The sequence below is a fragment of the Kogia breviceps genome, chromosome 10, assembly GCF_026419965.1.
Source record: "Kogia breviceps isolate mKogBre1 chromosome 10, mKogBre1 haplotype 1, whole genome shotgun sequence".
NCBI classification, from domain to species: domain Eukaryota; kingdom Metazoa; phylum Chordata; class Mammalia; order Artiodactyla; family Physeteridae; genus Kogia; species Kogia breviceps.
Genome location: NC_081319.1, coordinates 84878024 through 84893211, shown reverse-complemented (window position 1 = coordinate 84893211; position 15188 = coordinate 84878024). Strand labels below are relative to the sequence as shown.

The window sequence follows — 15188 nt, the reverse complement described above, 5'->3', positions numbered from 1 at the left end:
AGTGGGGCTGAGGAGCAGACACGGGCAGGCTTCCCTGGCACCAGACACACTGGGCTCCCCTCTTGGCCAGACGGTCTCCTGAGGTGCCCGTGCAAGTTTGCCCCAGAAACCCTTTCTTCCTGGGACTGGGTGTCACCTCAGGACAGAGAATGCCAGGAGTCATAACTTGGCCCTGCAGCAGCTGAAGTCTGCCAATCCAGCCTGAGACAGCAGGTTGTGCTTGGGCTTTGGGCCTGAGCTGGGGCTTGCAGCTCCGTGGGGAACCTCTGGGAGTGCCACCAGGGGGAGCCCTTTCTACATCTTGGGTGTCTGGGTCTGCGTTCAGCCTCCAGAATGTTGGTGTCTACACACATGACTTAGTTTACGGATTGAATCATGCCTCCATTTTCGCAACTTATGTAGTCAACCTCATCTCCTGCCACGGTTCAGGTTCTGTTTTGCTTCAGATGTAGTTATGTAACACTGTAGTCACAATCACAGTGTGGGGTCGGGGAGAAACAGGAGGGGTAATGTGTGTCTTCACTCCCCAGATGCCACTCTGTCCACATCACCTGGCAACCAAGGTCCTGAGATTGTCCTGAAGCTTCAGAGGCCCAGGTAGCGGGCGGAGAGGGGCACAAAGGTCACGTCTGTGTGTGGGGCGTCTAGATTGGCTGCACTGTCCTCCAGCAGGTACCTTCACTAGGATGGAGAGGCCTGGCTGCCAGCAAATCCTTCCTGTTCCCTTTGGGTGCTCTGGACGTGGCAGGTGGGGCTGCAAGTGGTTCAGGGAGGCTCAGGGAAGACACTGCCAGGTAAGGAGAGAGTGTGGCCACATCTGAGGAGGGCGGTGCTGACCAAGCTTCGGGTGCACAGGAGGGGGACTGGGGAGTGGGGTGAGGCAGAGAGGCTGAGGGGGAAAGGTGAGGCCAAGGGGGCCTTTCCAGCTTGAATGCCACAAACACCACCGTAAAGCTCCCTGTAGAGCATCTCACGCTCCCTGCCTGGGTCACAACACTGGAGGGTGTTGCCATTAGAGGCCATCAAGTAAGTTGGAAGGAATTTCAGGGTCTTGGGGCCTTATTATTCTCTGGTGCCGGCTGAGAAAACGCCAGGCCCTTCTAGAAAAAGAACCATGTTCAACATAGTGCTGCCCATGTTGTAGGTAAGAGATGGGAGAAAGGAGGGATCGAAGTGGAGAGAGAGGGTGAGAGGTATCCTCTCTGGCTCCTAAGTTTCAGACCCTAGTCCCCTGAGGGAAATGAATGGATTCATGACATAAGCCCGGCACCTAGAGACTAAGAGCCACCTTCTCACCCCCGATGCGAAGGGATTCCCTTGGACTGGAGGGCGGAGGGGACTCGCTGAGGCTGTGGACACTTGTGGGTCCTAGAGGATGGGGTCCTTGGGCTGAGCCCTGGGGAAGGGGCGGAAATGGCAGAAAGGTTTGTGGCATCAGAGGGAGACCTCTGTCGTGCTTCTTTGGGCCTGCAGCCCCTGAGGAGGGAGCACCATATGGAGCTGTCAGCAGGGCGAGGCCTCAGTCACCACACAGAGGAGTCCTGTGCCTCAGCCAGAGGCAGAAGATGGGGGGGGGGGCGTCTAGATTGCACCCCACACAGATGCACCATGTCCCCCAGGGAGCATGCTGCAGCCTACACTGGAAACCACCCCCATACCTTTCCACAGGAGAGCGGGAGGGAAAGTTGTAGCAGATTCATGCAGTGGGACACTTCTCGGTGAAGAAAACAAATCATCCTACAGCCCCATGTGACGGTGCAGTGAATCTGCAGACAAAAAGTTGAGTGGAAGAAGCCAGATCCACAAGGGCACATAGTGTACCATTACATCTATAAAAAGCTCAACGTCGGTAAAACTGCAGAGGTCAGGAGAGTGGTTACCCTTAGGGGAGGGTAGCAACTAAAAGGGGACATGAGGGAGGTCCCTGGCATCCTGAGAATGTCCTATTCCTTAATCTAGGTGCTGTTTGCACAGATGTGTTCTGTGTGAAAGTTCATTGGGATTTGTGTGCCTTTCTGTATGGATGTTATATTTGTGTAAAACATTTTTTGAGATTTAAGTGCAAAAAATGAGACTACAGAATGGAGTGAGGAGATGGGAATGGTCTACTAGTATTTCAGTGCCCACTGTGCTCCATGCCTTCTTCATAGGATCTTTGCTCTTGTCTTTTCAAGAGGAGGGGAGGCGGGGCAGAATTTAAATCAGGAAGGACTTTCAGCTCTTTCATTCCTGACATCTTCTGTGAATCAATATTCTTTTTGATCAACTGTTTAATGGCATCCTAAATTTATCTCATGCATTTTTCAGCTCCTGCAAAAACTAAAAGGGATTACATGGGGTTTGTGTTATTGTGAGCCCCCAATTTGCTGCCTCCTTCATAAAATACTAGCTGGACTCTTGTATATGAGCATCAGCATCTGTAAATCCAGCAGTAAGACCTGTGGGCTGCTCGCATCAACCTGGCAGACACTGCTGATCAAGTTTGAGGTCTTCTTGGTATCATCTCCAGAGCCCCCAGTTTCACTGGTGCCATTGCTGCGGCACGTCTCAACCCACCTGGACTCACCTGGAGGAAGGGGACTAATTCTATCCACTGCTAGAGATCAAATAGAGATGGCCACAAACCCTTTTGGTCACTTCTCCCACTAAGAAGTGGGATCTTCTTGAATCTGGGTGGGTTCTGTGGCTTTTTGATCAACAAAAATTGGTGGAGGTGATGCTGAGCCAGTTTCCAGACCTAGGCAACTTCCACTTCCTGTCTCTTGGAAAACTCTCTGGGAGCCCTGAGCCGCCATGCAGGAAGTCCAAATTCCCTTGAGGCTGCATGCTGGAGCAGCCATGCCAGCACTGTGGTCACCATAAGCAGAGCCCAGTTATCCCCACCAAGGAGACAGAAATGTGAGGAAAGCTGTCTTGGACACTTTGGACCAGCCCATCTGCCAACTGAGAGTGACCTCAGTAGACATGGATAGGAGTAGAACTGCTGAAATGACAGACAAAATCATGAGATATGAGGCAATGGTTGCTGTTTTAAGCCACTAGATTTGGAGTAGTTATGAAGCAATAGGTAACTGGAACATTTGGATTTCTACCTGGACCACAGCCTTTGTGTCCTTGGCTCTGTAAGAATGCATCTCCTTAACTCACTTTGCCAATGTGGCTATAGCATTTGCCAACTCTTCATTCCATTAGGATTCTTTTAGTTGCCAGGTTTGTGGCAAGATAATTTATTGTGGAATTATTTTTTTGTTCTGTTCTTGTTGCTCTATGTATATTTCCCTCACTGAGAAAGTTATGAAGATCTTGTTCTCAATTCTGAGCTTCTGTTTTGGGTATGGAGAGAGTGGGTGAGTGTTGGCGTTTGGATTATGTGCAAACACCTAGGCTAAGAGAGACAGAAGTGGGCTGTGAGCATGTGCTGGGCAGAGACTGAGAATCTCTGGGATCTGGAAATTTGGTGCCCTCCCCGCAGTGAGTAGTAGAGACCCAGGACCCTAATTTTTGCCCAGAGCACACCCAGGCTGAACGACTGCTGGCAAATGCCCAGAGAGGATAAGCATGGTTTCTCCCAGGCTGGGCCATATAGGCCAGGGTCCCCAGGGGAGACTCTGCAGTCAGTGATATGGACATCTGTAAGGGGCGGTGCTGGGCCTGACCCAGAGGACTCCAGGGTTGACAGCAGCCTCTGAAATCAGAGGCAGCAACAGAAACAATGGCTGCTGCTATGGACTGAATGTTTGTGTCACCCTCAAAGTCATATATTGAAACCCAAAACCCCAATGCAATGGTATTGTAATGGATGGGAGGTAATTAAGTTTAGATGAGGTCATGAGGGTGGAGCCCTTATAAGAAGAGGAAGAGACCAGATGTGTGTCCCACCCACCCACCATCTTGTGAGGACACAGTGAGAAGGGGGCCATCTGCAAACCATGAAGAGAACTCTTACCAGACACTGAATCTACCAGCACCTGATCTTGGACTTCCCAGCCTCCAGAACTGTGATAAAGAGATGTTTGTTGTTGAAGCCACCTAGTCTGTGGTATTGTTACAACAGCCTGAGTGGACAGCTACCACTAGTTAGTAAGGACCTGGTCTTGCTCTCAGCTTTTCTGGCACTGCATAAACCCCTGAGAGTTTATAGTCTCATGAAGGGAGGTGGGAACCCCACTAATGACCAGGGCTCAATTTCCTTCCAGTCTGGCAGTTTGGGACACAGAGCAGATTCCATTTAATTGAGAAAAAATTAGGAATGTGATATTTCATGCACATTTTATAACAAAAATAATAAATGTGACATGCTTCTCAAGCCATCCAGAACATTTAATGGCTTTCTCTTTATTGCATTGTGGGCTCCCATGCCCATTGAACTGTTGGTATTCTCCTTGGCAGGATCTTCGTGAAATATCTCCAAGGTTTGGATTTTTTTTTCTTTTTAAGTAAAAAGAAGGGTATGGAAACAGAGGAGGGGCTTGCTCAGAAAAATAAAACCCAAATATTGTTGACGCATGTTCTTTATTTCTCACTTACTGAATATCTGCTCTCCGTATTCTTTGATTTTAACAAATCACGTATGGAGTTTTTAAACTTCTAATCCTTTTAGTAGCTATTACATTTATATAGTTTAAAATGAAAATTACATCAAAAGGTACAGGAGAAATATCACTCTCACTCTCACTCTGTTCCCACCCTCTGTTTTCTCTCACTTTGCCCCTGTAAGTAACGATTTTTATTATAATAGTGACGTATTTATCCTTCTGATGTTTCTTTATGCAAATGTACCTTTATTTTTTCTTTCTTACTCAAAAAAGCATATTATACATATTCTGCTCCTTCCTCTTAAAATTTTAACTACTTACTCTGGATATCCTTCCATGCCAGAGCACACAAAACTCTTCCTTTGTTTTTTTGGACAGTATTCCATTGGTAGATATACCACAGTTGGCTGTTTAATCAGTCCCCCATTGCTGAACACTTGGGTTGTTTTTGGTTAGTTATTATTACAGATAATGCCACAATGAATAATCTTATACCTAAGCAAGTTTACATTTGTGTGGGCAAATCTATGGGATGGATTCCCAGAAGGGGTCTTCTGGGTCGAAGGGTAAATGCATTTCTAATTCTGGTACATACGGTAGGCTCTGCCGCACAGGACTGTGCTGTTTGCACTGTTGCCAGCAGTGTATGGAGCTGTCTGTTTCCTCCAGGCCTCACTCACCCAGTGGGATGTCAAGCTTTTGAATTTTTCCCAACCGATGAAAGATTCATGTAAGCTTAACATGGATGCACTTGGACTAATTCTCCTTCCTGCATTTCCCTAAGAACATCCTCAGACTTCTCTTTCACATCAGACACCTTAATTAGCTCCATCTTTTCAAGAGGTTGACCATTTTTATATTTCCTTCACTATCATCACAGTTATGAAAGATTTCTGCCAGGGGTGGTAGGTTGAGTAACCATGGTCTCTATTGGTTATTGCAATAAAATCAATAGCTACAGGTGGCTTGAATAATTGTTTTAGATGGAATTGACCTCAGGTTAAAAAAAAATGTTATTTTGTCACTCTTTGTATCATTACTTCCTAAGCTTAAATATCTTTTATGAGATATTTGTATAAATATTTGCATTTATTTAATATTTAATAAAACAAAATTAAAATATTTTGTCCACAGAAAGTCCAAGCCTTCTTGAATAGAAGTTGAAATATTAAAAGGAAAAGAAAGGCCTCCATCACAGCCACGTCTTTGGTAGACTCCACCCCCCTCCAGTAGGCTCTCTGTTGTATTGTTTAGGATACAAATGAACCCCTGTTAGGCTGGGGTACCTTTCAGCCAAGGCATTGGCAGGAGACAGGCTGCTTCCTCTCTTGTTTTGCCTACTTCTACGACTGGTCACAAGATTTGTTCATTTAAACGAATTCCTTATTGTAAAAAAAAAAAAAGTCTTATATATGATATAAAGAACTCTAATCAATTAGCGTTAAAATACAAGGCAGAACTGATTCCCCACAGCAGTTTATGCGTGGCTGGGGTGTGGGGTGAGCTCGAAGCAGCTGGAGCAGGAGGCTCACCCGTCTGGAACGGAGGAGCTGTTTTCACTTTGGAGCTGAGATGCCATATATATATTAGAGTCTTTTTTTTTTTTTTTTTTTTTTTTTCGGTACGCGGGCCTCTCACTGTTGTGGCCTCTCCCGTTGCGGAGCACAGGCTCCAGACGCGCAGGCTCAGCGGCCATGGCTCACGGGCCCATGCGCTCCGCGGCATGTGGGATCTTCCGGACCGGGGCACGAACCCGTGTCCCTGCATCGGCAGGCGGACTCTCAACCACTGCGCCACCAGGGAAGCCCTAACGGAGTCTTTTATAGCAGATTAATAAGTCTGAATTTCCATCTTTTCCTCCAGAGTGACAGGAGTTTCTCATGATTGCGCAGGGCTGTAGGTGTGTGATGGGCATTAAGATAACATGACCTGATTCAGGAGTGTAGTATTCAGGATTCTCTGTTCCTGAGAAACAGAAATATATATATATATATTCTCTATATATATTCTGTATTGGTATATATATATATGGCACAATTATGGAGGCTGAGAAGTCCCATGATTTGCTGTCTGCAGCTGGAGAACTAGGAAAGCTAGTGATGCAATTTGGTCTGAGTCTGGAGGCCCAAGAACCAGGAGTGCAGATGTCTAAGGGCAGGAGAAGATGGACATCCCAGCTAAAACAGAGAATGAATTTGCCCCTCCTCCTTCTTTTCATTCTATTCAGGCCCTCAGTAGATTGGATAATGCCTACCCATATTGGGGAGGGCAATTTGCTTTACTGAGTCTACTGATTCAAATGCTAATATCTCCTAGAAACGCCCTCCCAGACACACCCTGAAATGTAGCAGCTATCTGGGCATCTCTTATCTCCGTCAAGTTGACATACAAAATTAACACAAAGGGTAATAGCCAGGGTGTAAAAACCCCATCAGAGGACTCTGGTGAGAATGCCTGGGTCAGCCTCTCATGCTGATGCATCAGACCTAGAGTCCACTTAGATAAACTTTTTCTTTCTCCGAATTAATGATTCTTTTGAAAACTTAAAGACAACGTTTCCATTTTGGTCTGATATTCATTACCTATAGGATGAGTTGGAGGGTCTGGGAGGGAACAGGATGTCTGAGGCCACACTGTACACCAGGCAAACAGAAGAAATGCAGGAAGGATGGAGTTGCTATGAAGCCATATGCCAATGACAAGGGTACCTGGTGTCAGCACCGTCCTCTGCCATCCTGGGGGAGCAGCATTACTCAGCAAGTTTCCATCAGAGGAACCCCCTTGAAGTAAGATTCCAGGATATAAACAGATTCTTTCCTTTTTCATGTAATGCAGATAATTATACTGTAGCAGAGGGTGGGTGGCCTTCAATTTTGATCAGGAGGACATAGATCAGATCTGGCTCCTTTTCATGAACATTTCCATAAAATTAAATAAGGAAGTTAAACCCCCCCACTAAGAGCTGGAGGTTATGATCGCTTTGCTCCTGAACAAGCTAAAATAAAATTGGAAATGTGGCTGATAATTACATCATTGCACTGCCCTGGCTGGTGGGTGGCAAGAAGCCAGCAGTCAACTAAAGCCATGGTGAGAATCAACTGGAGGACATCTTTGAGGCGAGAAAGGAAGCCCTACTGAGAAAGGAACTATCTCAGGCTGTGACGATTGCTGAGAAGTACTGCAGTGCGTGAAAGAGATAGGATGTCCCAGTGATAACAAGAATCCCCAGAGCAACGAAAATCTGTTGGTAGGTGGGTAGTACTAGGCATTTGTAGCTCAGTTCCATACAGCCTAGGGTAGGAGCAGTTTTTCCCAGCACAAAATAAAAATGGGAAAGTAGAATGTTCTCCCCAATTCAGAGCATTTAAGCAATGTATATTTGAGCCTGTAGCAGGGATCTGTATTGTATAATAGTCACTCGCTTATTTGTTACGCAGAATCCATTCATTGTTTTGTTCATGGTAAAGGAAACATCAAGATGGCAAACTTCTGATGAAAACTCAGGTTAATGAATATCACACACACATTCATACACACAATGGAGGAAGTTCCGGAAAAAAAATGGAGGCCGTAGGAAATGTATCCTTAAAGCATACAGGTTAAACTTATGCAATTATACTGTTAGCATTTGCCAAAATCTAGATAATCTAGTAAAATCAGAGAAACAAAAATCAGAGAATTGATAAGCAAGAAATTGTAAAAATGTAGGAATGTGTAACAAAAAGCAATGGAATTTGTTTCTTTGGGTAAATCTGCCTTCCCTTTGTCTCCAACCTTTATGAGATCACACAGATGGGGGCATCCCAGCAAGGCCCTGACAAGGAAATAACACAAATGACTGGAATACTGCAGCACAATTCTGACACTAGTCACCCGGAGTTAGCATTAGACTCCCAGGTTAAGGGCACAGTCCTCAACAAGACAACCCTCACTTCAGATGCCAGTCACAAGTTTGGGGGTCCCCAGGCCACTTGTTCCAAATGGCTACAAATCTGGGGAGTTCCAACGACACCCCCTCAGGTTTGATAATTTGCTAGAACAACTCACAGAACTCAGGAAAATGTCACACTTGCAATTACAGTAAAGGATACAAATCAGGAGGACCAGCCAAAGGAAAAGACACATAGGGCAAAGCCTGGGAGGGTCCTAAACACAGAGCTGCCATGTGCTCTCCCTGTAGAATCAGGGGGCATCACCTTCCCCACACAACCTTGTGCTCACCAACCAGGAAGCTCCACCAAACTTCAGTGTCCAGGGTTTTCTTCTGTAGGCATGATTGATTGAATCATTGGTCACACGATTGAATTCAATATCCAGGTCCCCTTCCATCCCTGGAGGTTGGCATGGCTCAAAGCCCCAACCCTTTAATCACATGGTTGATTTTTCTTCTGACCAGCCTTTCATCCAAAGTCATCTCATTAGCATGAATTCAGGTGTGATCCAAGACACTCATGAATAATAAAGACACTCCTACTACTCAAGAAATGCCAAGGAATTGGGGTCTTTTCCAGGACCCAGGGACAAAGGGCAGTCAAGTTCTTTATTGTACAATAGGGACATATAATATAGTTTGCCTCCATATCTTCGAGTTCTGCATCCACAGATTCAACCAACTGCGGGTCGTGTGCTGTGTTTACCACCAGAGGTTGGATGAATTTGTGGATGTGGAACTGGCAAATACAGAGAGCTGACTATGGGATTTGAGCATCACCAGATTTTGGTATTCCTTGTGGGTCCTGGCACCAATCCCCTGCAGCTACTGAGATATGACTGTATTATAAAATAGAGATGAGAAATCCTGACATAATATCTTGAGAAGTCTATCACAAGAGCTTAAGTATTTAGCAAGTGCATTATGAAAAGAAATCAGCCAAGTGCAGTGTCTTATCATGGAAGCGTAGGATCCAAGCATCCAGTTATTGTAGGAATTGAAATTGGATGTAATAAAGGCTCAGACATTGTAAAGGAATTAGTATTACAAAAGATGAGAGAAGTTGAGGACTATATCAAGATGCAAAAACGAAAGATTTGTCACAATTTACTTATCCTTTGCTTTCTCTTAGGGATGGAACAAGACTAAAGATTAACCCAGGAAGCATATAGTAAAGTTGGCTTCCTCCCTTGTACAATTCCACATTAAACATATTCCACATTTATATTCATATGGAATTGATTTTGAGTAGAGAGAGACAATCTTAATCATTAATGTATTTCATATGGTTAGAACCAATATACCATTTATGTAACATAATAAATCTTTCTTTTCCCTCTAGCTTGAAATGCATATTTTACCGTACACCTGTTGACCTGAAACAAACAGACTGCCAGGTACTTCTCCAGCAAAAGTAAGTTTACTCTGGATCAGCAAAAAATTGCAATTCAGAGTCTGTAACCATAGTAAGAGGAGAGCAAGTCCCTGTGCAGGAAGGAGAGGAAAACCTCTTTTTAAAAGGGGAAAAGGAAGTTGGGAGGGCTATAGTAAACAGTCCACTGGAGGAATTGAGAGTTCAAAGTATAGTGGCTTGTCATTGGTTGAGTTGTGACAGCCTCTCATTGGCTGAGCTCCTGCCAGGAAGAAGAGAAAGTCTTTCTTTTTCCTGTTGGGCTTTGCTATTGTCATAGGGTGTAAGAGCTCCCCCTTCTGGCCTCCTGACTATTTTAACTGAGGTTTCCGTTTATCGATTTTTATATACCAAATTCTTATATACAACTTAGGTCTCTTTCTGGGCTTTACGTTCTGTTTCATTGATTAAGCTGTTTTAGTACCAGCAACACTTGATTTTAATTATTGGGTCTTTCCATTATATTTTAACATCTAGTAGGTCTGATACCCTTTCATTCTTTTTTTTTCCCCAAAAATCTCTTGAAAATTTATTACATTAAAAATCCTATTATTAGTGTAATTACCTTATATTCACAGATAACTTGGGAAAATTGATATATTTACAATAATGAGGATTCACATTCAAGAACTAGGGGTATTTACATTAATGTTTATGGTCCTTCAAAAACATTTGTAATCTTCTTTCCAGGGATGTGAATGGATGTGCTTCTTTTGAGTGTGTTTCTTAAGTATTTTATATATCAATATTGTGAATGTGAATTTTCTAATTATATATTCCAACAGGCTGTTGCTGATAAATAGAAAATCTATTGCTTTTATATATCATTTTGCAATTGTCCACATATCTGCCCTTAATAGTTTTACAGTTGATACTCTTTGATTTTTTAGGAAGATAATCAAGTCTGCAAGTAAGAATACTTTGATCTTTTCCCCCTTTCCAATATATCCAATATATACTTAAGCTCTTTAATTTTATATTATCTTATTGTATTGGATATGATTGTCTAGGAAATGTAAATAATAGTTAATGATAGTGGCCATAGTAGGAAATTTGCCTAATCATAGGAATGTTTCAGTATGTGTTATGTTGTTTGTTGATTCTTTAGCATGATAAGGAAGTATCTTTTTATTCTTAGGTTCTAAGAATTCTTTTTTTACATACTTATAGGATTAATTGTTCAATTTTATTAACTATCAATAATCTAGATGATCATGTGGTTTATCTCCTTTGGCTTACAGGTGTGACAAATTTGTATATATTTTAAAATATTAAGCTATCTTTGCACTCTTGCTTAAAATATCTCATACTAAAATTTCATCTTCTGGATCGAGATTCTGGAAACCTTAAAATTTCTTCCAGAAATTCTATATATCCAGTCAGCTCCCAGAAAACCTCCTATAACTAACCTCTCAAAAATAAGACATTTTTCCCCTTTGTTCTTTGTCCAATATCAAAGGAAACCTCCAAATTCCAAGTAGGTCAGGCTACTAATACACAAAAATCAATTCTGATAAAATCATCATACAATAAATGACTGTTGTTTACTAAGTGATTACTCGGTGCTAGGCATTGGATCAAGATAAATATTTTATTTAAGCCTTAAAATTACCCTTAGTTTCTCATCAAAAGTATACTGTAGTTGAGACAGGAGGGAAGGGGACAGAGCACAACCTTTAAAAGAATGACACAGCCATTGAAGATATGACAAAAATTGGTTAGAACCTATTAGGCCCAAGATGGCAGCAAGATTCAACTTCCAGTAGACCTTGAGCCTCATTATAGGCTCACTATAATACACTAGGATGCTAAATGGCGTAGGACCCTATGGCCCTTCTCCCACACCCACTCCTACCCCATGTCCTCAGTCTGCCTTTTGTCTGTAGAAAAACTTTAGCCAAAGAATATGTTTAATCAGAGAAGTGAGAAAAATGAAGAAGCAAAGGAAAGTAGTCAAACAGGACAAAACAATAATAGTTTAGTCATTAAGCAAAGTCAAGGACTTTTAGTTCCTCCTCAAGGGCTTTAGGTAATAATCTGAGCCATATTCTTTGAGCTGTCTTGTAGATACTGAAAACCCCACCAGGGAGAAGAATTTAACTACATAATGACCAGACTGTAGCCATGACATAAGTGGCCACAATTCTGAGAACTGGCCTCAAAGAAATGGGAACAAACCCACCCTGGGACTGAAGGCTAACTGTATTTAAAACAAATCAAGACGATGCTGATTGACCAATTTCAAGATGACTATCAGAGCTGACTGTGCTGTTTCTGCATGTATCCCCCTCCCTCCGCCTATAAAAGCTCTTGCCGGGACTTCCCTGGAGGTGCAGCAGTTAAGACTCTGAGCTCCCAATGCAGGGGGCCAGGGTTCGATCCCTGGTCAGGGAACTAGATCCCACATGCATGCTGCAACTAAGAGTTCACATGCCGCAACTAAGACGCAGCACGACCAAATAAGTAAATGAGGAGGGGAAAAAAAAGATACTGAAAACTGACTGATAATGAAAGCACAACAGGTTGAAATTGGACATGGCTAAAGCAATACTTAGACCAACAGAACAAACTCAAAAAAGCAAGAAAGAATGAAACACTAAGATGAAATAGAGAACAACAACTTAGAGAATATTAACAAAATCCAAAAGCTGGTTTGTTGAAAAGTTTCTTAAGATAGACCATTACCTAACCAACAAGAAAAAAAGAGAAAAGTTACCAAAAAAGTAAAGCTTAAAAAAAAAAACAAACAAACCTCTTGCCCACTGATGGGGGAGGGGGTTGGCCTTTGGGCAGGAGTCTGCCCCTCAATCCCCTGCCCTCGTTGTCAGCCTCCGAAATAAAGCAAACTTTCCTTTCCACCAACATTGCCCCTCTAGTATTGGCTTTAGAGAAGCAAGCAGCCCAGCCGGACCCCACTTTTGGCAACAAAATGACACACCCAGAGGTGCCATGACAGTTCCAAGGCCGACCATAAAAGGCCAAAAAGTGGCCCAATTCCTGGAAATCCCCGCCCCTTCTCCAAATAGTTGGAATATTCCTCCCACTCATTAGCCAATGAAATTACCCAGCCCATAAAAACTAAGCACCCCATATTTCCGGGCCATGCACACCTTCTGAGACAGACCGCATTCTGTCTATGGAATGTGTACCTCTGCTTTCACTTTACTATGGCTCTGTTCTTGAATTCTTTCCTGCCCGAAGCCAAGGACGCTTCACTTGGCGGCCCTTCCCAGGAACTTGCCCAAGACCTGGGACATGACCATCCTCTTGTGCCCCATTTTCCTGCACATGCTCTTTACCCAAAATATTAATAAATCTACTTACCTATCACTTTGCCTCTCGCTGAATTCCTTTTGTGCCAAGACATAAAGAACCTGACCTTCATTAAGTCCTGAGATGAGCTGTGTTAAAAAAAAAAAAAAACCCTGCTTACAATGACAATTTTCAAACTTACACAAAAGTAATGAGAAGAGCATAGTGAGTCTTCTTGTATCTGTTGCAAAGCTTCAACAACTAACAAAATTTGGTCATACTCATTTAATCTACCCAGACCACATTTTCCCCCCTGGGGATCTTTTAAAACAAACTGCAAACATTGTACCATTTCATTAATAAATTCTTCAAAATTATACCCAACTCATATTGAGTCCCTGCAAGCTGACAGCATAATGCTAAAGTGCAATTCATTATAAGAGATTCTTTTTTAAAAAAATAAATTTATTTATTTTTGGCTGCATTGGGTCTTTGTTGCTGCGCGCGGGCTGTCTCTAGTTGCGGCGAGCGGGGGCTACTCTTGGTTGTAGTGCTGGGGCTTCTCATTGCGGGGGCTTCTCTTGTTACCGAGCATGGACTCTAGGCTCGCGGGCTTCAGTGGTTGTGGCTCGCGGGCTCTAGAGCGCAGGCTCAGTAGCTGTGGCAAACGGGCTTAGGTGCTTCGCGGCATGTGGGATCTTCCCAGATCAGGGATCAAACCCATGTCCCCTGTGCCACCAGGGAAGTTCCTATAAGAGATTCTATAAAGGTTTAAAGCAATGCAATCCAAATTCACAGGGCAGTGAATGTAATTACACAATCTACAGAGCTGGAGGAACTACATACTCTTCGAGGAGTCCTACATGGACTTTGTTTCACTTAACTGAGTTTCTGATAAGAATTGGGAGAGAGGGAGTGACGTTCAAGGTTATGTATTCTGGCAAAAACTTAAGAGTGCAAATTAATTTTGTTGGCTAAGAGAGATCCATTAAGCAGAAAGTAGACTTGGTATCCTTGTAGAGAAATTACATAGCCTAACCAGAATTCATAACACCTAGTCTCTGCACAGGCAAGTGGCTTGAGCTCTTGGCAGGATTCTCTGAGATGAACTGTCTTTCATCAGAATGGTGTCTCTTAAAAGCGGACAGCCAGAGTGAAAGAAGCCACATCCCATCTACCCCCAAAGTACCTTCCTATGATTTCATTTATATCAAAGTCTAGAAAGTGCTTATTAACCTATAGTGACAGTAAGTAGACCAGTGGTTGTTTGGGAATGGGGGTGGGGAGGGGGAGGAGAAGGGAATTACATAGAACAAGAGAAAACTTTGTGGGATTGTGATGATGGTTTCACGGGTGTATACATTTGACAAAACTTATTGAAGTCCACCCTTTAAATCTGTGCAGTTTATTTTTGTCAATTATACCTTCATAAATATATTTTTAAAAAAGAATAGCCAAGGGATTTCCCTGGTGGTCCAGAGGTTAAGACTCCACGCTCCCAATTCAGGGGGCCGGAGTTCAATCCCTGGTCAGGGAACTAGATCCCGCATGCCGCAACGAAGATCCCGCATGCGGCAACTAAGACACGGCGCAGCCAAAAAAAAAAAAGAAAGAAAGAAAGAAAGAGAATAGGGACTTCTCTGGTGGTCCAGCGGTTAAGAATCTGACTGCCACTGCAGGGGATACGGGTTTGAGCCCTGGTCCGGGAAGATCCCACATGCCGCGGAACAACTAAACCCGTGCGCCACAACTACTGAGCCTGTGCTCTACAGCCCGCGAGCCACAACTACTGGAGCCCGCGTGCCTAGAGCCTGTGCTCCGCAACAAGAGAAGCCACTGCAATGAGAAGCCCGTGCACCGCAACGAAGAGTAGCCCCCACTTGCCGCAACTACAGAAAGCCCGCGCAGCAACGAAGACCCAGTGCAGCCAAAAATAAATAAATATATATATATATATATATATATATATATTTTTTTTTTTTTTTAAAGAATAGCCAAAGGGCAGAGTAGTGGAAAGTAGATGCCGTTTCAGAGATGCTCCAGGTCCGGATCACAAGTG

General features: G+C 43.5%; 1 protein-coding gene and 1 long non-coding RNA gene across 2 annotated transcripts in view; one reads left to right on the top strand and one right to left on the bottom strand.

Annotated features, from left to right (window-relative positions):
• Positions 1 to 626: 626 nt before the first annotated feature.
• The window catches only part of DDR1 (discoidin domain receptor tyrosine kinase 1), a 50436-nt gene continuing 35874 nt past the window's right edge, over positions 627 to 15188 (top strand). The window contains exons 1-2 of the mRNA XM_067006504.1: positions 627 to 794; positions 9809 to 9880. The gene's annotated coding sequence lies outside the window, so the exon portion shown is untranslated. The remainder of the gene's footprint in view (positions 795 to 9808; positions 9881 to 15188) is intronic.
• The window catches only part of LOC131763217 (uncharacterized), a 42882-nt gene continuing 40895 nt past the window's right edge, over positions 13202 to 15188 (bottom strand). The window contains exon 3 of the long non-coding RNA XR_010835121.1: positions 13202 to 13278. This is a non-coding gene — a long non-coding RNA (uncharacterized lncRNA). The remainder of the gene's footprint in view (positions 13279 to 15188) is intronic.